This window comes from Martes martes (genome assembly GCF_963455335.1).
Source record: "Martes martes genome assembly, chromosome: 15".
Classification (NCBI taxonomy): domain Eukaryota; kingdom Metazoa; phylum Chordata; class Mammalia; order Carnivora; family Mustelidae; genus Martes; species Martes martes.
The window spans coordinates 40876259-40898299 of record NC_137903.1 but is presented as its reverse complement, the minus strand read 5'-3'; the positions used below and the strand labels follow the sequence as shown (position 1 = coordinate 40898299).

Below are 22041 nucleotides of genomic sequence, written 5' to 3'. Positions count from 1 at the left end.
AGGGTGTTTAAATTCTTTCTAAGGGTTGGAAGAGAAATTTGTCATAATCACATAGCAAACTAAGTGAGGGAACCCGGCAACTCTTAACTGAGGGGAAATAAAAATAGGAGTCATCATACTTAGTTGAACTGTGAGTAGTGTATATATAAAAGTCCTGTTAACAAATATTAAGTATTTTTCTAACAATGATTAGATAAGGGGATTGGAGAGAGGGGAAGTAGAAGTATATATGTGCCTATGAATGTGGGGGTAATAAACAGTAGTAGATAGGAAACTCTCAAAACTGAAATAGTAAGAAGTTGCACTATAGGCATGTTATTTAGAAATAGGAGCTTCATACCAGAGCAACCAGCTTTCAGTAAGTGGAGGGAGGGGGGCAGCTTTGGGGGAAAGATGGGACCAGGTGTTGCATTTTTCATTACAAGCCTTACTACCGTTGGACATTTTAAACTATGTCCAGGTATCAATGTGATAAAAATTTAAATTTTTAAATTAAAACCAATTTTAAATTGGGTTAGGGACATTAGGGAGGGTATGTGATACGGTGAGTGCTGTGAAGTGTGTAAGCCTGATGATTCACAGACCTGTACCCCTGGGGCAAATAATACATTGTATGTTAATAAAAATAATTAATTAAAAAAAGATATTATCCAATTCCAAAACAACCTCAGGGCTGGTTCTACTTCAAGGAAACTGCCCAGCTCTCCCACCTTGAGAGTGTACTTTAGTTTTAATAAACTGCTTTGTACTTGCTTAAAAAAAACACAAAAAACAAAAACAAAAACAAAATCAAACAAAAAAACTCTCAAGAAATTGTTATTACTTGATAACTGAGGGAAGTTTTAAATTTTTCATGAAAAATAAATTTTAAAATATTATGGCAGAGTATAACAACAAGTTAGTGGCAGAATTTAAGTGAAATTAAGTGATACTATATGGATATTCACTGGAATCTTTGCTGTATGTTAGGAAATTTTCATAATAAAATGTTGAAAAAAAATTTAAATTAAATAAAAAAACCCATGGGGTGCCTGGGTGGCTCAGAGGGTTAAGCCTCTGCCTTCAGCTCAGGTCACGATCTCAGGGTCCTGGGATCCAGCCCCGCATCAGGCTCTCTGCTCAGCAGGGAGCCAGCTTTCCCCTCTCTCTCTCTGCCTGCCTCTCTGCCTGCCTCTCTGCCTACTTGTGATATCTCTCTCTCTCTATGTCAAATAAATAAATAAAATATTTTAAAAAAAATAAAAAGTAAAAAAATAAAATTAAAAACCCCAACAAGCAGCCATCAAAAAAAAAAAAGAAAGAAAGAAAAAAGAAATCTTGCCCTTTGCAACAATGTGGATGGAACCTACAGGGTATTATGCTAATTGAAATAAGTCAATCAGAGAAAGACAATTATCCTATGATCTCACTGATATGCACAATTTAAGAAACAAGGTAGAGGGTCATAGGGGAAGAGAGGAAAAAATGAAACAAGATGAAACCAGAGAAGGAGACAAACCATAAGAGACTCTTAATCATAGGAAACAAACTGAGGGTTGCTGGAGGGGAGGGGGGTGAGGGGATGGGGTAACTGGGTGATGGACATTGGGAAGGATGTACGTTGTAATAAGCACTGAGTATCATATAAGACTGATGAACCACAGACCTGTACCCCTGAAACAAATAATACATTCTGTGTTAATTTAAGAAAAAAAAAGAAACTAAAGATTTTTCTTTTGTTAAATAAGACAAAATTGAAATGTAGTCAACTCCTTTACACTAGTACGGTAAAAGAAACAAAACCTGGTTTGTTTCTATCTTCCTCTAGTCCCATGATTTCCAAGTTTCTTTTCCTCTGTTCTCCAGATCCTTTACATTTTATTAAATGAGGATTATTCACAAATGAGGAAGAGCTAATAAAAATGATTGATAAGTATAAACAAGCCCCAAAGGATAGGAATCTAGGGCAAGTCTTTTTGGCTGAAAATTGTTAGAAAGTGAGCTATGAAAAAGAATTATAGAATGTGAGGATCTGGTTCCAAATTTTTCTTTTTGTAGATAGATTTTTACTAAACAAATACGTTCTGGAAATGCTGTCAGGTAGAGCAACAGAGAGGTCCTCCCCAAACATTCACTCTGCCAAGGAATTCAATATTCAAGACCAAACCTACCCAAGGTACAAATGAAAATAATAAAATAATAAAAGTTAGATTTATTTGCATTATATCATTTGAATCCTCGGTCATCCTAGAAGTTGGGTTTGACAATTTCCCCATTCTACCTACGGGAAAGCCCTTTAAAAGATGAGCAACTTGTTTGAGGAAGTGGCAGTCTCGATTTAAACTCAGATCTGTCTTACTCAAAAACCCAAACTCTTGTGAACTTCTACTGTATTTTGAGAAAAACCAAAAATGGCAATCTCTGGGGTGGGAGTGGAAAAAGATTAGCCATCACTCTGGCTGCCACGTCTCAAAGCAAGGCTATAGGAGTAGAAGAGAAAATTACAAGGACCAATTGAAACTGCAAAAGAATGGTATTACTTTACAGAAAAATACCACAGTAGATGGTCACATGAATGCTTCTAGAATAAACCAAAGTACATATAAATTAATTCACCAAACACTTATTGAGTAACCTCTGAGTTTCACTGAATTTGTTACTGGAAATATAATTTTTATATAAAATAACATAACATAATGTACTTAGAAATGAAGAATGGAGTCACTACAAAATTAGAGGCCCTTTGCTATCCTTAGAACATTCGATAATGTTGGAAGAAATTAGTTGTTATACTATGGCTATTTCAATAGAGGGCACTAGGTGATCAAGATAGTTTTGAACTTAGGCAGCAAAATAGTTAATAGAAGAATCTTTCAAAACTGTGTAGTCATGATTTTTAAGAGCATATCAAGTGTTCCAAAAATGGGAAAAGCCATAAACCAAAGAAAAAAGGTTTGATACATGGATATTGGCAAGATCACTGAGATCGATATTCTAGATGCTTACACAATTATAGATTTTTTTTTTTTTTTTGAGTGGTTCCATTTTTTAAAACCACTTCCATTACTTATTTGCAAATCTCTATTAGGGCCACCAGGAAATGTCAGTTTAGCATACCTAGCACTTCTGATAGATGGCAAGGCCATAAGAAATCAAAAGCCTAGAGTTTAAGAACACCTCCCCACCTCCCCTCTCTACCTCCACATCCCACCCAACACCTTCCACTAATGATGTGGCCTGGGGGCTAATTGCTTAATCTTAGTTTCCATACCTTGAAAATAGTGATAATTTCTCTCATGCTTATGAATGTGAAAAATATATTACAAAGAGGTATAAATAGTAAGATAGTAATAAAGTATAAAAGTATTTTAAAAAGTATTTAAAAAGTCTTTCAAGTCAAACTAGTAGAAAAAGAAAGTCCAGAAACTAAATGCAATCCTACACAGATACTCTTTGGATTCCAAGCCTATGAAGATTGACTTTGGAAACTTCTGGCAGGAGTGTACTTGCTAGTCCAGACAGAGGTAAAAAGCAGAAATCTACAGTCACAATTTCAAAACACTTCCTCTAACCCCTTCTTAAGACTTTACAAGTCCCTTTTCCACCACCCCCCCAAAAGAAATACAAATTAATTCATGGAGATTTGCTAAAAGACCTTCTATAATGTAATCATCTCTATCGCCAAACTTTGATTAGTTTGCATGGACAAATATCTCAGTTTTCAGGGAGAAAACATCCAGCTGATAACACTTTTTCATTTTCTTAAACACACACGTACACACACAATTTGCATGTCTAATTAGTAGTATGGTCATTTACCATCACTTCCAAACTACCTTGATGTTTCCAGAAGCATATAGAGTATGATTATATTTTATTTATGTAGGGGATAACTAAAGAACAGAAAGATCAAATTATTTGCTTAAAATGACATAGTATTGACCATGGAAGTCTGCCTAATCCATCATAGAACCACTAGAAACTACTGGAACCACATGGAACTGCTTGAAAATTAGCCTCGTAAGTTCTATTTTATCTATCTTATTACTCATTTGTTTATAAAATCAACAAATGTATTTTATTTATTTTTTTAAAGATTTTATTTATTTATTCGACAGACAGAGATCACAAGTAGGCAGAGAGGCAGGCAGAGAGAGAGGAAGGGAAGCAGGCTCCCCGCTGAGCAGAGAGCCCGCTGCGGGGCTCAATCCCAGGACCCTGAGATCATGACCCGAGCCGAAGGCAGAGGCCCAACCCACTGAGCCACCCAGGCGCCCAACAAATGTATTTTAAACAGCTACCATATGCTAGGCCCTGTGGACGATGCTGGAGATACAATAGAGAGCGGGAAGAAACCCAACACAGTTCCTACACACCCATGGAATTTATATAGTGAGGAAGACAAACCCAAAAAACTTTGAGGAGAAAAATAAAATAGTTGTGAGTTGTAAACATTCTATGAAGGATATAAACATGAGGATAACGAGGAAAAGAACAGAGGAAAATTATCTCAGAGAGGGTTACCAGGAGAGCCAGGACAAAAAAAGATGGTGACGTTTAAGCTGAGACCTGTAAGGAGAGGCAATGTTGTGGGGGTGCAGCTCTCCTGAGAGAGACGATGAATTGCATATGCAAAGACCCTGAGGAAAGATCTTGATCTACCTGAGGAACTGAAAGAAAACCAGGCAGAGCTCAGCCAGCAAGGGGAGAATGACTTGAAAAATGAGGTTGAAGAGAGAAGTTGAGATCAGATCATACTGATTTTTGCAGACCATGATAAGAGTTTGGATTTTATTCTAAGGAAAATATGAAGTCACTGAAAGATTTCAAGCAGAGGAATGACATGATCAGATTTGTATTTCAAGAAGATTCTTTTTCCTACTAAGAGAATAGGTTGGAAAGGAGCAAGACAGGCAATAGGGAGATAGGATAGAAGTCTAATGCAATAAATCTCTCAGACAGATGACGACGAACTCAACAAAGGTGGTGATGGAGATGAAAAGTTGCTCATGAACTTGGGGTGTGTTTTAGAGACACTCATCATTCTACTGGCTGTTAGTAACTTTTTTATGCATAGTACACATTAGGCAAAAATACTCAAGATATAATCTTCATTTGACAGGATGAATTATTTCTTTCAGAGAATTCAAAGATTTTTTAAAAGATTTATTTATTTTTTTTTAAGATTTTATTTGTTGATTTGACAGACAGAGATCACAAGTAGGCAGAGAGGCAGGCAGAGAGACAGAGGGGGAAGCGGGCTTCCCGCTGAGCAGAGAGCCCGATGTGGGGCTCGATCCCAGGACCCCGGGATCATGACCCAAGCCGAAGTCAGAGGCTTTAACCCACTGAGCCACCCAGGTGCCCCAAGATTTATTTATTTACTTGAGAGAGAGAGAGAGAGAAAGTGGGGGTGGACAGAGGGAGAGAAAAACTTTAAGCAGACTCCATGCTGCGTGTAGAAACGAACTTGGTACACTCCATGCAGGGCTCAATCTCAAGACCATGAAATCATGATCTGAGCTGAAACCATGAGTCGGGCGTTCAACTAACTACAACATACAGCTGCCCTGAGAATTCAAAGCTCTTATCAAGCCCTTTAGTCAATTCACCAAATATTAGTTGAATACTTTCTAAGTATATAGAAGTGAAATTTGAGAGTTGTTACCCCTCTTCAGATTGCTTTCCCAGCTTGGAAATCAAAAACTCCTTGAATAAAAACAATTAGAAAATAACCTATTGTTTAATATGATACTAAACACTAAGGGTAAAAATTCTCAGGAAAAAGTTCTCAGGAAGGACAAAGATAAAATAATTTGGAACACCAAGGTATCTTCATGATTCTGAAGTTGGAGATTCTTTCTGGGATAATAAAGATGCACAAAGTTTAGGTAAACCACACATTCAGACAAGGAAAGGATTTGAGTAAGATTATTGCGGCAGGTGCTTTTGAGAGTTTCTGCTCAGCTCAAAATAATTCTCTTCCTTTCTCTCAGAACCGATCCTCCCTCCACAGGAACGGGCACCTGGTGGCCATGTTCTACCCCATGATTCCTGCTCTTGTGTCAAGATAGATTAGATTGCATTGGATGCTTGACCCAAACCAAGTCAGGGCCAATCAGATTCTCTAACTCAGAAGTTCTGAACTGGAATTCGAAATAGGTAAGGTCAGTCTCTATGCATGGCTGCAACTGTTACGTATAAAATCCTAGAGTCAGGAGAAGTGGGAGAAGCTGATCTGCAGAGAGAATAAGGAAGAGAAAAATCTTGATGTCTTGGTTTGAGCCTACTATACCCTTCCAGGGTCTCTCATTTTGTTCTTGTCCTTGATTTTGTGAGACAACTCCATATTCTCAAAATAATTATCCTGTTTGCTTAAGTCACGTGAAGTTAGCTGCTATTACTTAGAACCGATATGCCTTGTCCAAACCCAGTACAATCATGAAAATAGGAATGATCGTGATGAAAATACAGGACTAATTATAGCGAAAGATGGTTCTAGACACAAAATGTTGAGGAGGAAAGAAAAAATACAAACCTAGTTATCTTCTTTAACAAACTTATGATTAGCGATATATGATAAACAGCGTGTCAGAAGAGTAATGACACCTCATGGATGCTGATCTCAAAGATTCTTTAAGCAGAGAATGTAACTGACATCGTGAAACAGGAAAGGGAGTCATGAGTCTGGCACTCTCATACTCCAGAGGAAGTGTTGATTTCTGGAAATCAATTTGACAAGATTCTTAAAATGGATATACTCTTCTCTTTTCTTTTCTTTTTAAAGATTTTATTTATTTGACAGAAAGAGAGCGAGCAAGCACAAGCAAGGGGAGCGGCAGGCAGCGGGAGAGGGAGAAGCAGACTCCCAGATGAGCAGGGAGCCCAATGAGGGGCTCAATCCCAGGACCCTGAGATCATGACCTGAGCTGAAGGCAGATGCTTAATGACGGAGCCACCCAGGCAGCCTGGATATACTCTTTTCAACAAACAGAATTTATCAAGTCTATACTATGTGTCAGGAACTCTTCCAGATACTGGAAATGAAGTACTAAACAAGAAAGACAAATTTTCTGTCCTCTGAAACTTACTCTTAAGGGAGAAAAAGAGAGAGAAATAATAAATAGTAAATTAGTTACTGTATGGCCCATAATTTCTAGGAATTTATCAAAGAAAATAATCAAATAAATGTACATAGATTTAAGCACAAGGAATATTAAAGAATTGGAAACAACCTAAATGTTCAATAATAAGGGATTGATTGTATAAATTATAATATATCCAAATAGTAGAGTACTTTGTTACAATTTAAAAGTGTGTATTTACTATGTATAAGGTGTTGTTCCAGTGTTTTACATGTAATAATTTATTTAATAAACAGAGAAATCCTGAAATAGGTATTTCATTATCATCTAAGGAGGCTATGGCATAGAGAGATATGGCATGTAAAGTTACATAGCTAATAAGTGGGAAAGATAAGATCTGAACCCAGAGAAAAGTTTGATGCTACGGGCTATCCTCTTAAGTACACTGTCTCCTGAAAAACATTGCAATATGGGAAAAGACTCATACTGTAATTTTTAACTTAAAAAATTCAAAATAGGGGCACCTGGGTGGCTCAGGGGGTTAAGCCTCTGCCTTTGGCTCAGATCATGATCTCAGGGTCCTGGGATCGAGCCCCCAGTCAAGCTCTCTGCTCAGCGGGGAGCCTGCTTCCCCCCCTCCCCGCCTGCCTTTCTGCCTACTTGTGATTTCTCTTTCTCTCCATCAAATAAATAATTTTTTTAAAAAATCTTTTTTAAAAAATTCAAAATAATGATCCAACTTCATATACAAATTTTAAATTAAATTATGTATGTATTTGTGTCCTAAAAAAGAATTGGGAGATATTCCCAAATACTAATAAATTGTTTTCTGCAAATGACAGGATTATAAGTTTTTACTTTTTTCTTCATGTTTTTTACACTTCCAAAACTGTTTTGCACTTAACCTAGATTACTTAGTAAAGGGGGTAAAATTTGTGCTGAAGCTTGAAAGATAAGGAGAAATTAAGAACTGGAAGAAAAGTAAATGGGAGGAAGTTTTAGGTTTGTTACCATGACACCTGCAGTGAACCAGAAAGCAGGGGAAAATCTAGTTTCCAGAAGTTTCTTCTTCCAAGATGCTTTTTAAAAAGTTTTGATGATTAACATTTAGGGAGTTTTCTTTGTCATTTTTAAAAAATGAAACTGAGACCAAGAAAAGGAAGTTTACATCTCCACAAAAATTAACGATGGAGGGGGGCCTGGGTGGCTCAGTCAATTAACCATCTGCCCTTGGCTCAAGTCATGTCCCAGGGTCCTGGGATCAAGCCCCCTGCATTGGGTTCCCTGCTCAGCAGGGAGCCTGCTTCTCCTTCTCCCACTGCCATTCCCCCCTCCCCTGTTCCTCCCCCAACCCCTCCCCACCTCCTGTTTGGGCTCTCTGGCTCCCTCTATCTCTCTGTCAAATAAGAAAATAAAATCTTTTTTAAAAATTAATATGGTTTCGCTTATTTGTGGAACATAAGGAACAACACGGAGGACATAGGGAGATGGAGAGGAGAGGGGAATTGGGGGAAATTGGAGGTGGAGACAAACCATGAGAGACAGTGGACTCTGAGGAGCTAACTGAGGGTTTTGGTGGCGGGGGGTTGGGTGAGCCTGGTGGTGGGTCTTGTGGAGGGCACGTATTGCATGGAGTACTGGGTGTGGTGCATAAACAATGAATTCTGGAACACTGAAAAGAAATTTTAAAAATTAGGAAAAAAAATTAATGATGGAACTGGAAAAAAGAAAAAAGCTCTTCTGACACACCAAGCACTTATCTACATGGCTAATACTGAGAAAGGGGTTTTCCAGAGTGAAAAAGAAGGTTTGGGGGGACAGTCTCTGTTAGAAAAAAGCATTAGGATGCTCAGGTTCAATTGTGTTTGAACAAATGCAGCATGAATAAGAATGACTAGACATCTTACATGCATTGTCAACCATCCATAAGATAGTTAATGTTAGTAGTTGGTTTCAAATTATTTTAGAATTGGTAGTGCCTGCTGTTATAGAAGTTTCTGACAATAACTGGGCAGTGGTTCAGAAAAGGAAATGGAAAAAAACCCCTTTATCTTAATATCTATATATTTGACACTTTTACTGTTCCATGTGGGAGTTACCTGACACAAGATGGTGGGCTGTTATATTTCTCTATTCCTGTTACATTTCCAATCACGCAATGCACTTTTCTGAATGTCTCTAAAACCAAATGAATAAGATCAAAAATGTTTGTCCAGAAAGCCCTTAAAGTAAAGAATCCCTAGAGACACATCTTAGAAAATACTGAAGTAATTTTGTAATCACTCTCTGGTCTGACAGTCATTCAACAGGTATTTGTTAAAAGCCTATAAAAGCAGGACACCCTGACGGGAAACTCCATTATATAGACATAGTCATGGCCCTGAAAGACTTTGTCCCTAGTAAAGAGATAAGTAAACAATTCTATACAGTTCAAGGCAGGTATGCTTAAAGTACTATGAGTGGTATGAACCATATTTTAAACCATTACACAGGTGGGAAGAATTACTTCTAGACAGGTCAGTTGAGCTTAGACCTAAAGAATGGTAGAAATTCAAAAAACAAAGATGAGATGTAAAGAGTACTTTCTACGCACCCTACTGGGTGTGAACACAGAAAACCATGGCATATACTAATGTTGGTGCCAAAACATAGATGATTTTGAATTCCTGACACACTACCAAGAACATACAACCTCAGTTCTTTTCCCCTATTCAGCTCCAAGAAGTTGAAAACTAGGCCAACAACCTCTAGACAGGATATTTGAAAGACTTTGAGATGTATTTCCAGGACTATCTGGGCTGTCCAAAAAGAAAGACCTAAAAATACCAGCATTGGGGGTTCCTCAATATGGTGGCAGAAAGCAGCTCACTGTCCAGTAAATTTCCCGGTTGACAAGACTTTATCATGGGCTCAGAGTTTACAATCAGCTTTTTGTGGTTTAAAACAGGTGACCAAAGATCACAGTTATCAGGCTTTCTTAGGAAAGCTTCTAACCAATATGTAAAGATAACCTGGAGGGAAAAGAGACTATGGGAACAGAAGGGTAATCAAAAAAGAAAATCTGCACTAATATCCTCAAAGAAATATGAGACATTAAATATTGCATACATAAAACAAGAACATGATGCCACATGGAAAGAGCATTCATTATACAAACAAGACAAAACTAAACTAAACAAAATCAGCTCTTGTAAATTTACCTTTGAGAACCTAAATGAAAATTTTAATATCTGGAAAATGTTGCTGTAAAAAAATAAGTAGAATGAAAAGCAGAAATAGAAAACAGAGAGAGGGGAAAAGAATTAAAGAACTAATCCAGGTGGACCAGCATTTAAGTAATTAGAGTTCCAGAAAACAAGAACAGAGAAAATGAAAGGAAGGAAATAATCAGTGAACATATGCAAATTAAATTGAAAGATGGCGAGTTTGGGGCACCTGGGTGGCAAAATCAGTTGGACGTCCAGCTCTTGTTTTCAGGTGAGGTCATGATCTTGGGGTTGTGGGATTGAGTCCTATGCTGGGCTCTGCACTCAGCAAGGAGTCTGCTTAGGATTCTCTCTCCCTCTCCCTCTGCCCCTCCAGCTTGTTTTCTCTCTCTCTCCCTCAATTAGATAAATGAATGAAAAAAAAAAAAAAGAAAGATGTGAGTTTCCAGACTGAAAAGACTTACCTAGTGCATGGCACAGTCATTAAAAAGATTTATAGGAGGGCACATAATGAAATTTCAAAAACCTGAAAACACTGAAAAATTCTACAAGCTTCCAGAGGTAAAAATAGAATATAAATGACAGATCATGAATTAGAATAATTTTAGACTTCTGTGGTAGAATTCTGACTGCAAGATTTCCCATCCTCTGTGTACATGACTACTATGAATATGTATACCATGAATATGACGCATTTCACTCCCATAATTAGGTTCTGTTACATGGCATAGTCAACTTTAAGAAAGGCTCGACCTGGTCAACATTAGAAGAGCTTTTAAAGCCCAGACGTCCATCAACAAACGAATGGATAAAGAAGATGTGGCATATATACACAATGGAATACTACTTAGCTACCAAAAAAATGAAATCTTGCCATTTGCAAAATGTGGGTGGAGCTAGAGGGTTTTATGCTAAGCAAAATAAGTCAATCAGAGAAAGACAATTATCATATGATCTCACTCATATGTGGAATTTAAGAAACAAAACAGAGGATCATAGGGGAGGAAAAAATAAAACAAGACAAAATCAGAGAGGGAGTTAAACTATAAGAGACTCTTGATCATAGGAGGCAAACTGAGGGATGGGGGAAGGAGTAGTTGGGTTATGGGTGTCAAGGAGGACACATGATGTAGTCAGCACTGGGTATTATATAAGACGGATGAATCACAGAATTTTACCTCTGAGACTAATAATATATTATATGTTAATTAATTGAATTTAGATAAATAAATACATAAAAATTTTTAACAACTGCAAAGTCAAATTATAGAAAGATGCACAAAGTATACCATTTATAAAAATGATACAATTATACAAAACAATGTTATATATTATTTATGGATACAAACATGAACTGGAAGTACAGAACATGCATAGAAATGATAAGCCTCAAATTCAAGACAGAAGTCATCTGGAGAATGGTAATAGGGAAGGCAGAGTGGAGCTTCAACTCTATCTATAATGTTTTTATCTTTTGAAGTTTTATTTAGATATAACTAAAATAATAAACCACACATACTAAGTATAAAAAATAAAAATAAAAAATAAAAGAGACTTTAAAAGTGATGGATTCTTCCTGGCAAAGGAGAAGGTCCATAACTGGCTTTGAAGACAAGGAGGCTGCATGACAAGAAATGCAGGCACCCATAGGAGCTGAGAGGGGTCTCTACCCGGCAGGCAGCAAGGAAATGGGGATCTCAGTTTTATGACTACAAAGAACTGAATTATTCCAGACCCTTGTATAAGCTTGGAAGTGAATTTTGCCCAGATTCTCCAGACAAAAATTCTGTCCAGCTAATATCTTGGTTTCAGACTTGTGTATCTTGAGCTGAGAACCCAGTCATTGTGCTCAGATTTCTGACCAACAACAGAATTGTCATCCATGAAATAGACATTCCTTTTTTTTTTTAAAGATTTTATTTATTTATATGATGCAGAGAGAAAGAGAGCACAAGCATGGGGAGGAGCAGAGGGAGAGGGAGAAGCAGGCTCTCCACTTAGCAGGGAGCTCAATGCGGGGCTTGATCCCAGGACCCCGGGATCATCACCTGAGTTGAAGGCAGACACTTAACCAACTGAGCCACCCAGGTATTCCAAACGGATATTCTTTTTAAAATTTTTGTTTTATTTTAAACAAATCTCTCCAACCAACAAGGGGTTCGAACTTACAACCCTAAGATCAAGAGTTGCATGCTCTACCAGCTGAGGCAGCCAGGCACCCCAATAAATGGATATTCTTTTTAAGCTGATAGGTTTGTGATTTATTAACAAAAATAGAAAACAAATACAGCTTCTCAGCAACAATGAGAGCTATTAAACAATGGAGACCCCCTCAAAATTCTGAAGTAAAGCTATTTCAAATCTAGAATTATATACCTAAGCAAACTACCAACTAGCTATGAGAGAAAATTAAGGGTATTTCCAAACATACAAGGTCTCAAAAGTTTACATCCCACGTACTCTTCCTTAGAAAGTTACTGATGTGTTTGATTCACCCAAATTAGGGCAAAAGGTAAAATAAGAAAGAGGAATGCGTGGTATTCAAGAAGAGGTGCGAGGAGAATTCTCAGGATACTGGTGAAAAGGAGACACTAGGATCTCATGCAGCAGACAACTGGCCCACACTGGAGCAGGTTAAAATGCTCCAGGGACATTTTGCCATGAAGATTAAATTGAAAGAATATCTAATATTAGGGGCAGCCGGCTGGCTCAGGGGAGCATGCAACTCTCGATTTCGGGGTTATGAGTTTGAGCCCCATGTTGGGTGACTTAAAAGTAAAATTTAAAAAAAAAAGAAAAAGGAATACCTAATATTATATTTGAAGGAATATAAGAGGAGATCTGGATTACTGGCCAAGAGTTGAGGGTTGAATTATTAATTAGTATATAAAAAACTAACTGTGTAACAACAGTTTCAAAAAAGACAGTTAATAATATCAAGGGGGAAAAAGTTCCACATAGTTGTCATGGTTGTCATAGTCTACTACTTGGCTTAGCTGTTAACAGTTTTTATCTAATTGTAATAAAACATTTTATCATAGAGGCTCCTGGATGGCTCAGTCCGTGGAGCATGTGACTCTTGATCTTGGGGTTGGGAGTTTGAGCCCACATGGAGTACAGAGATTATTTAAAAATAAATAAAATCTTCCCCAAAATAAAGAACATTTTATAATAGGACCTAAAGTTTGAAATTCAGAAGTAGAAAGGTAGCATGTGTGTAGATCTAGAGTCCCAAATGACCTGATGAAAGAGCTGAGACGTGCTGTCTCTGCAGAGAAATGGCTGAGATGAAACAGAGTCTGCTCATTTTAGTTTTAAACCTTATGAATGGAGCGCCTGGGTGGCTCAGTCAGTTACGCCTCTGCCTTCAGCTTAGGTCATGATCCCAGGGTCCTAGCTTCGAGCCCCCAGTTGGGCTCCTTGCTCAGCAGGGAGTCTGCTTCTCCCCCTGCCTCTGCCCCTCCTCCTTGCTCTTGCTCTATCTCAAATAAATAAATAAAAATGTTTTTTGAAAAAACCTCATGAAACTATTTTTCTCCTTAGAAGCATGTGTATCTTCAATAAAAACAAACACTAAACAGAAGAAGAAGAAGGAGGAGGAGGAGGAGGAGGAGGAGGAGGAGGATATAGTGAAAGTTATCTCTAACAAATTAATCAGATATAAATGGCTTTCTTGAGAGGAAAACTGACAACCCTCTCATCACAATAAGGTGTTTTCATGTTAGTGTCCATGTTATAAAGCCAAGAGGTTTTTATTTTATTTCTTTAATTTGTAAAGATTTTATTTATTTATTTGACAGAGAGATCATAAGTAGGCAGAGAGAGGGGGGAAGCAGGCTCCCTGCTGAGCAAAGAGCCTGATGCAGGGCTCAATCCCAGGACCCTGAGATCATGACCTGAGCCAAAGGCAGACGCTTTAACCCACTGAGTCACCCAGGCGCCGCAAGGTTTTCATGTTATTTGTCAAACAATAGAGCATCATGGTAAACTTTTGAGCAGAAAGGAACCATTTGCCCTGGCAAGCGGGTTGAAAAGAAACAGATTGAAAATGGCTTAGGAAATAGACACAACAGAACTTGGTGATTAATTGCTAGATGGATGGGGGCAGTGATAATCCAGGTGTGTGAAAGGAAGAGTCAGGGATGGTTCCCAGGTGTCTGCCTGGGAGTACCTGGCGGGCTGGTGGTACCATTTTCTGAAACAGCAGACATAGAGAAGGAATAGAACTGGAAAGACAGGAAAGAATGTAAGTTTGATTTGAGACGTGATCAAATAAAGTACCCATGGGACATCCAAGCAGAGAAGACAAATGGCAGCAAGACTGAGAGCACAAGAGCTCACCAAAAGATGTGGCCTCGAAAAAGATCATCAGGAATGTAACACATAAATAAGATGACCAGAGGGAGGGGAGCAGAAGGATCCCTTCCTAGGGACAGATCTGCTTTGCTAAATTCATACAGAGAGGCCACACTTCAAAAGTCTATGGGAAGATTGACAATGACAACTTGGAGAAGCTGAAAAGTGCTGAATTAACTCTACCACGAGGGTATATGAAGGATTAAGAGAAAGCGAGAGACGCACGGCTGGTAACATTTGAGGAAGGGGGGAAATGTTCAACTGGGAATTTATTTATTTATAGAATTTTTTCTTTAAAAAAAAAAGATTGTAATTATTCATTTATTTGAGAGAGAGAGGGAGGGAGAGAGAACAGGGGAGGAGCAGAGGGAGAGGGACAAGCAGACTCTGTGCTGAGCGCAGACCAGGACAGGAGGTTCGATCCCAGGACCCTGAGACCATGACCTAAGCTGAAATCAAGAGGCGGACACTTTACGGACTGAGCGGCCCAGGTGCCCCTCCACTGGGAATTTAAAGTTATTTGTTGTGTAGTATGCCTTATGACACTTCACCTTCTTCTTTTCATGAAATCTCTAGTAAAAACTGGCCTTTCTTCTCAGTATCTTGTGGAGATTTGTTTTTGTGGATATGCCAAAAAGTAATTGTGTCTCCAGATTTGTATAGTAAGAAGCCAGACGTGCTCCGTGGAAGGATGGCTACTTGTCTATAGGTATCATCAGCAAAATATTGAAAGAAGGATGTGCAAATGTCTGTGGTGATGACTAATACCAAGCAGAACCCAAAGAAGTCACTGTGGTTATGCAGGAAGTGCTCTGATGATCTCGATTTTTAAAACATGGTTTTTGTAGTTGGTGGTGGTGGTGGTGTTCCTCTGTTCCTCTATCAATGCTGTTTTTTTTTTAATTTGTTTTTTATTTATTTACTTGAGAAAGAGAGTGAGAGAGAGAGCATGAGATGGGAGAGGATCAGAGGGAGAAGCAGACCCCGTGCTGAGCAGGCAGCCCAATGTGGGACTCGATCCCGGGACTCCAGGATCATGACCTGAGCCGAAGGCAGTCGCTTAACCAACTGAGCCACCCAGGCGCCCTGTTTTTGTATTTTTAATCAAGAAATAATTGACATATAATATTATATTAATTCCCAGTGTACAACATATTGTAATCTCAATTTTTAAAAATATTTTATTTATTTATTTGAGAGAGAATGAATGAGAGAGAGCATGAGAGAGGAGAAGGTCAGAGGGAGAAGCAGACTCCCCAAGGAGCTGGGATCCCGATGCGGGACTCGATCCTGGAAGTCCGGGATCATGACCTGAGCCGAAGGCAGTTGCTCAACCAACTGACGCACCCAGGCGCCCGTAATCTCAATTTCTAACAAAAAATACGAAAGATAGAAAGTAGAGTCCATAGTCAAGAGCAAATGTAAGAGAGTGGCTCCAGCATTAAATTATCAGGAAGGGTGGAACCAGCTAGACTAAGCCTCGTGAGAAAATGCTAAGAAGGGTGTGAAGAAAAAGGAACCAGCCTACCTCGAGAGTCCAGCGGCAATGTTAGTTCATTGTGGCTGCCTTTGTGTCAACAAAGTGCCCATCAACTGTGGTTTGTCAGTGTTCTCCCCCCATTCTAACACCACCACCTTCAAAGCCCCAGGCTCCTGGTCTACCTTCCTTTATATCCCAGCACCTGTCAGTAGCTGAAATTGCATCCTATACCAATTAATTTGTTTGTTGTCAGTCTCCCTCACTCTAGGCAAACTCCCGGAGAACGGGAAATTTATCTTCAACATTCTGTGTTGAATTGTACCCATCATATAAAAAATACTCAAATATTTATCACTCAGGGCACCTGAGCGGCTCAGTTGTTAAGTGTCTGCCTTTGGCTCAGGTCATGATCTCAGGGTCCTGGGATCGAGCCCCGCACGGCATAGGGCTCCCTGCTCTATGGGAAGCCTGCTTCTCCCTTCCCAACTCCCACTGCTTCCCTTCCTCTCTCGCTGTCTCTCTCTCTCTGCCAATTAAATAAATAAATAAATTATTTTAAAAAATAAATAAATAGGACTTCCTCTTTTCTGGCCAGAACCATGGAGGGTGCAAAAGAGAAGAAAATGAAGGTTCCTGCTGTGCCAGAAACCCTTTGAAAGAATCGAAGGAATTTCGCAGCATTGAAGATCAAGCGTCGGAGGAAGTTTGCTCAAAAGATGCTTCAAAAGGCAAGGAGGAAGCTTATCTATGAAAAAGCTAAGCATTACCACAAGGAATACAGGCAGGTGTACAGAACTGAGATTCAAATGGCGAGGATGCCAAGAAAAGCTGGCAACTTCTACAGTACCTGCAGAACCCAAATTGGAGTTCGTCATCAGGATCAGAGGTATCAAGATGCGAGCCCAAGGGTTCAAGTTGCAGCTTCTTCGCCTTCACCAGATCTTCAGTGGCACCTTTGTTAAGTTCAACAAGGCTTCAGTTAACATGCTAAGGACTGCGGAACCATACACAGCATGGGGGTACCCAAACCTGAAGTCGGGGAATTAACTGATCTACAAGTGGGGTTATGGTGAAAATCAACAAAAAGCGAATTGCCCTGACAGGTAACACATTGATTGTCCGATCTCTTGATAAATACGGCATCATCTGCATGGAGGATCTGGTTCATGAGATCTATACTGCTGGAAAACGTTTCAAAGAAGCAAACAACTTTCTAGGGCCTTTCAGATTATCTTTTCCACGAGGGAGGAATGAAGAAAAAGACCACCCATTTTGTAGAAGGTGGAGATGCTGGCAACAAGGAAGACCAGATCAATAGGCTTATCGAAAGGATGAACTAAGGTATCTACCTTGATTATTTTTGTAATCTGGTCGGTTAATGAATGACTAATCTCAAATGGAAAAAAATAATAAATAAATATATAAATAATAAATAGTTCTCATTCAATGAATCAATTAATATTTTGTTTCTGCCTTTCGTCAGAAACGACCTCTGAATTAAAAATAAGCAGGAATGGGGCGCCTGGGTGGCTCAGTTGGTTGAGCAACTGCTTTCGGCTCAGGTCGTGATCCTGGAGGACCAGGATCGGGTCCTGCATCAGGCTCCCAGCTCCTCGGGGAGTCTGCTTCTCCCTCTGACCCTCTCCTCTCTCATGCTCTCTCTCACTGTCTCTCTCTCAAATAAATAAATAAAATCTTTAAAAAAAAATAAAATAAAATAAGCAGGAAAAATTGGTTAAGAAGGAATTCAAGTGCAAAGGAGTATAAATTTGTATCAAGGTCTTTGAAGAAGTGATAATAGAGATAATTTCTGAGGACCAGGTAGGTGTGCCTCGGGGCCCACCTTGGAGCGCTGTGCTAAGCACTTAACCTACCTTATCTAATATAATCTTCAAAGCAACTATTATTATTCCCATTTTGTAGATAAATTAGAAGCTAAGCTAAGCAAAGGTGATTTGTCCAGTCTGGCTAACCTGCATCCCAAGGCTCAAACCCAGGTCTCTCTGGCTTCACAGCCTGTGTCTTTAAGCACTCTGTGATTCTGCCTCATACAATTAAAATAACATTTCCATACGATATTTAAATTCCTTGGGGCCCAACCAAATTATCTATTAGGATCCTAAGATTATTGAACTGCTCTTTGTAATTATTAAGGAATTAGAAAAATAGGCTAGGTGTTAGAAGGCTGATGATGGGTAAGCGTACTTATGATTTTTTCGTACTTATTACAATTGTTAAGAAGTGTGAAGTGTAAAATGAGGGACCACAAATTATACAGTTCAGTTGTACTATGTACATAACATTCTTGGTATTTGAAATACTTTAAAACTAGCTATTTCTGTTTGTACACTATCTACAACCTCCTGCTGGCTTCTCCCTTACATATATTGATTTTCTGCTTGGCCCCCAAAGAAATTTCAACATATAATCCCTGAAAACTATAGAAATCTGTCCCAGGAAAAATCAAGGGCACACCCGTTGTTTAGGATCATTTTTTTCTAAAAGTAGTAATTGATCTTTAAGAGCCATTAAGGTTTACTACAAACTCATAAGACCAAATTCATTTTCAAGGTTTTTATAGATTCTAAGTGATAAGGAGTAGTGGCAGCCTAAACAGAAAGCAAAGAGTAGATTTTTAAAACCTCACCCTTGAATATCTTAGAGGCAAATACATCAGTAACTGGAAACAATGTTTGCCTCTGGGAAGGGAATGAGAGCTCTGAGGAAGAGAACAGGAAGAACACTTACTTTTCATTGTCCAGAGGCAAATACATCAGTAACTGGAAACAATGTTTGCCTCTGGGAAGGGAATGAGAGCTCTGAGGAAGAGAACAGGAAGAACACTTACTTTTCATTGTCCGTCCTGGAGTGCACTTTGAATTTCATAGGTCTGAGATTTCGTGGGTGATGGAGACCTTGCTGAGAAAAAGGCAGGAACACTGAGCAGATGAAACAGATTCTAACCAGAGCCTGACCTGCAGAATTCCTTTTTTTTTTTTTTAAGATTTTTAAAATTTATTTGACAACAGAGATCACAAGTAGGCAGAGAGGCAGGCAGAGAGGGGGGGCAGGGGGGGAGGAAGCAGACTCCCTGCTGAGCAGAGAGCCTGATGCAGGGCTCGATCCTAGGACCCTGGGATCATGACCTGAGCTGAAGGCAGAGGCTTTAACCCGCTGAGCCACCCAGGCGCCCCCGCAGAGTTTCTTGAAGATTCTCTGAGATGATGCTGAAACCATCTTCCTAGTCTTTATTGTGACAGAGAGAAACCAGCTGCCTTTGTTCCCAATTACCAGATGACACTGAATTCAGCTGCCTGTTGGAATCCAAGCTCAGCCATGCCCCACACATGACTCAGCCATTGCTTGCCATCATTAGTGCATCTTGGCACGTTGAACCCATTAATTCACTGCTTAACAAAGATTTGCTCCCTCTCTCTTTTCAAGTTTTGGGTTAGTTGACTGATTTTCTTCAGTTTCCCAACAGCAATGAGAAACAGTTTTTAGGCTGTGAAGGTTCCCTTTCTTCCTTTACCTTTGGTTTTCCACAGACTTGAAACTTAAGGGAACAGAATTAAAGTTTCAAACCATTGTTCCATTTAGCTATTTTTCTCCAACGGTTTTGATATATGCTTGTTTAGGAAATGCTGAATTTCTGACTTTCTAACAATAACAAAATGCATCAAAAGATGTTAAATTTCTCCATCTTTACCGAGAGGTGAAATGTAATTATTAGAGATAAAATAACATATATACATGCTAGCTGGGGAGAGGGGAAGAGAGAGAGATGGGGGAGAGTGAGAGGAAGGCTGGAGGTGGGGGGTTCTTTAGCTGATAGCCTAGTTTGCTCAGGTTTTTTTTAAAGCATTAAAAATATTTCTACCGACAACAAAACACAATTTTATTTTATATGTTCTTTTAAAAGATTTATTTATTTATTTGACAGAGAGGGAGCACAAGCAGGGGGAGCGGCAGGCAGAAGGAGCAAGGGAGCTGAATAGGGATCCACGAGGCACTCGATCACTCATTCCCAGGACCCCAGGATCATGTCCCGAGCCAAAGGCAGACACTTAACTGACTGAGCCACCCAGGCGCCCCCAAAATACAATTTTAAAGCATAAAATATGAGTAGTACTATATATCACTGCTGTATACATTAAAATAATGTACTATTAAAAAGCTTTTCTCTATATATGCTTAAAAACTTATGTATTTTATTATTTTTAAGACTTTATTTGAGAGAGAGACAGAGAGATGGAAAGAGCATGAGGGGCAGAAAGGACAGAAGGAGAGGGACAAGCAGACTCCCTGCTAAGCTGGGAGCCCAACGCAGGGCTGGATCCCAAGATCCCAAGATCATGACCTGAGCCAAAGTCTTTGAAAAAAGAAAACACTCGGAACGTATTTTAACTCCAGTTAACAGGACACAAAAAAGTGATAGTCAAGGGTGCCCGGGTAGCTCAGTCAGTTAGCTGTCCAGCTCTTGGTTTCAGCTCAAGTCATGATCTTGGGGTGGAGAGTTCAAGTCCTGTGTTGGGCTCCACCCTGGGCTTGGAACCTACTTTAAATAAATAAATAAAACCTAAGAATGATTGTTAACCAAAGTAAATAGACTCAAAATCCACAAAACGCAAAAGTAACATCAATTAAAATACCCAAACCCCTGGAGAGTCAATTCCATTAATTTCATTTCTCAGAAGTGAATTATCTGGTTTATGGAAAAGACATGAAAGGATCCATGCAAAAAGACCAAAATCCAAATTGTGGAATTCCTGCAAAAGGAGAGAGTATGGGTGCCTGGGTGACTCAGTCAGTTAAGTGTCTGCCTCTTGATTTCAGGTCAGGTCATGATCTCAGGATTGTGAGACGCAGCCCCAGGCTGGGCTCTGTGCTCAGTGAGGAATCTGCTTGTCCCTCTCCTTCCCCCACTCCCTCCCCCCAAAAAATAAATAAATAAAATCTTAAAAAACAAAAAACCAGGAGAGTAAATACAGATGAGCAAACTGTCATAGGAATAACCCTAGAAAATTCTCCAGACCCAAATGACAGGAGCTGTAAGTGGAAAAAGTTCAGGTACTCTGAGCAATGAAAACATTTTCATACAAAGGTTTGTCACTGTGCAAGAGATAAAGATTCTAAAAGCTTCCAAAGAGGAAAAGATGGGTCCTAGACAAAGGAACAAGAGAGAGAATGACACCACAGTTCTGTTATCAGTACTGAATGGTCCAAGACAATGAAACAATGCTTTGAGAATTCTGAGGGAAATGCCTGTTCTACCAGAAGATAGATTAAAGAAAATGGTAATTGTTTCGGAGGCAATCACTGGGAGGTAGTCTGAAGGGGCGGGGCAAGAAACTACTGTTTGTCCTTCTAACTTTTTTGGTACTATTGCTTGCTTGCTTGATTTTCATGTATTTGTGGATGCAGAAAATTTATTTCTTGTCCACCCTTCTCTAGATTTTACTAAGGATGGACTCCAACGGAAAAGGGATGGAGATGAGACAGAGGAAGGCATGGAATCCAGGAGCCCGTGCAACACAGCCCTGAAGAAGCAAGCCTACAGAACAATCAATATCGACTGAAACAGACAGACGCTTCCCCATGTGAGTCTCTAGGAAAATGAGAGAACTGGCTGATTTTCTGTTGCATGGGAGCATTTGGGGAAAACTGATGATAGATGGACTGAGCATCTATTTGAGCTGCTGTAACAATTTTAAAGTCCTATTATTTTAATTTTTATTTTTATTTTAAAAGTACTCAAGAAGTGGGGCGCCTACATGGTGCAGTTGTGAAGCATGCCATGACACTCGGTTTCCGCTCAGGTCTGGTCCCGGGTTCCTGGGATCGAGGCCCCCTTGGGCTCCCTACTCAGCGCACAGAGTGGGCTTGGGTTTCTCTCTCCTTCTTTCTCTGCTCCTGCCTGCTGCGTGTGTGCTCC

General features: G+C 39.3%; 1 pseudogene across 1 annotated transcript; it reads left to right on the top strand.

Moving 5' to 3' along the window:
* Positions 1 to 16705: 16705 nt before the first annotated feature.
* On the top strand, positions 16706 to 17446 carry LOC308355640 (large ribosomal subunit protein uL30-like; annotated as a pseudogene). The gene has a single exon. The product of its transcript is annotated as a large ribosomal subunit protein uL30-like (transcript).
* Positions 17447 to 22041: the final 4595 nt, after the last annotated feature.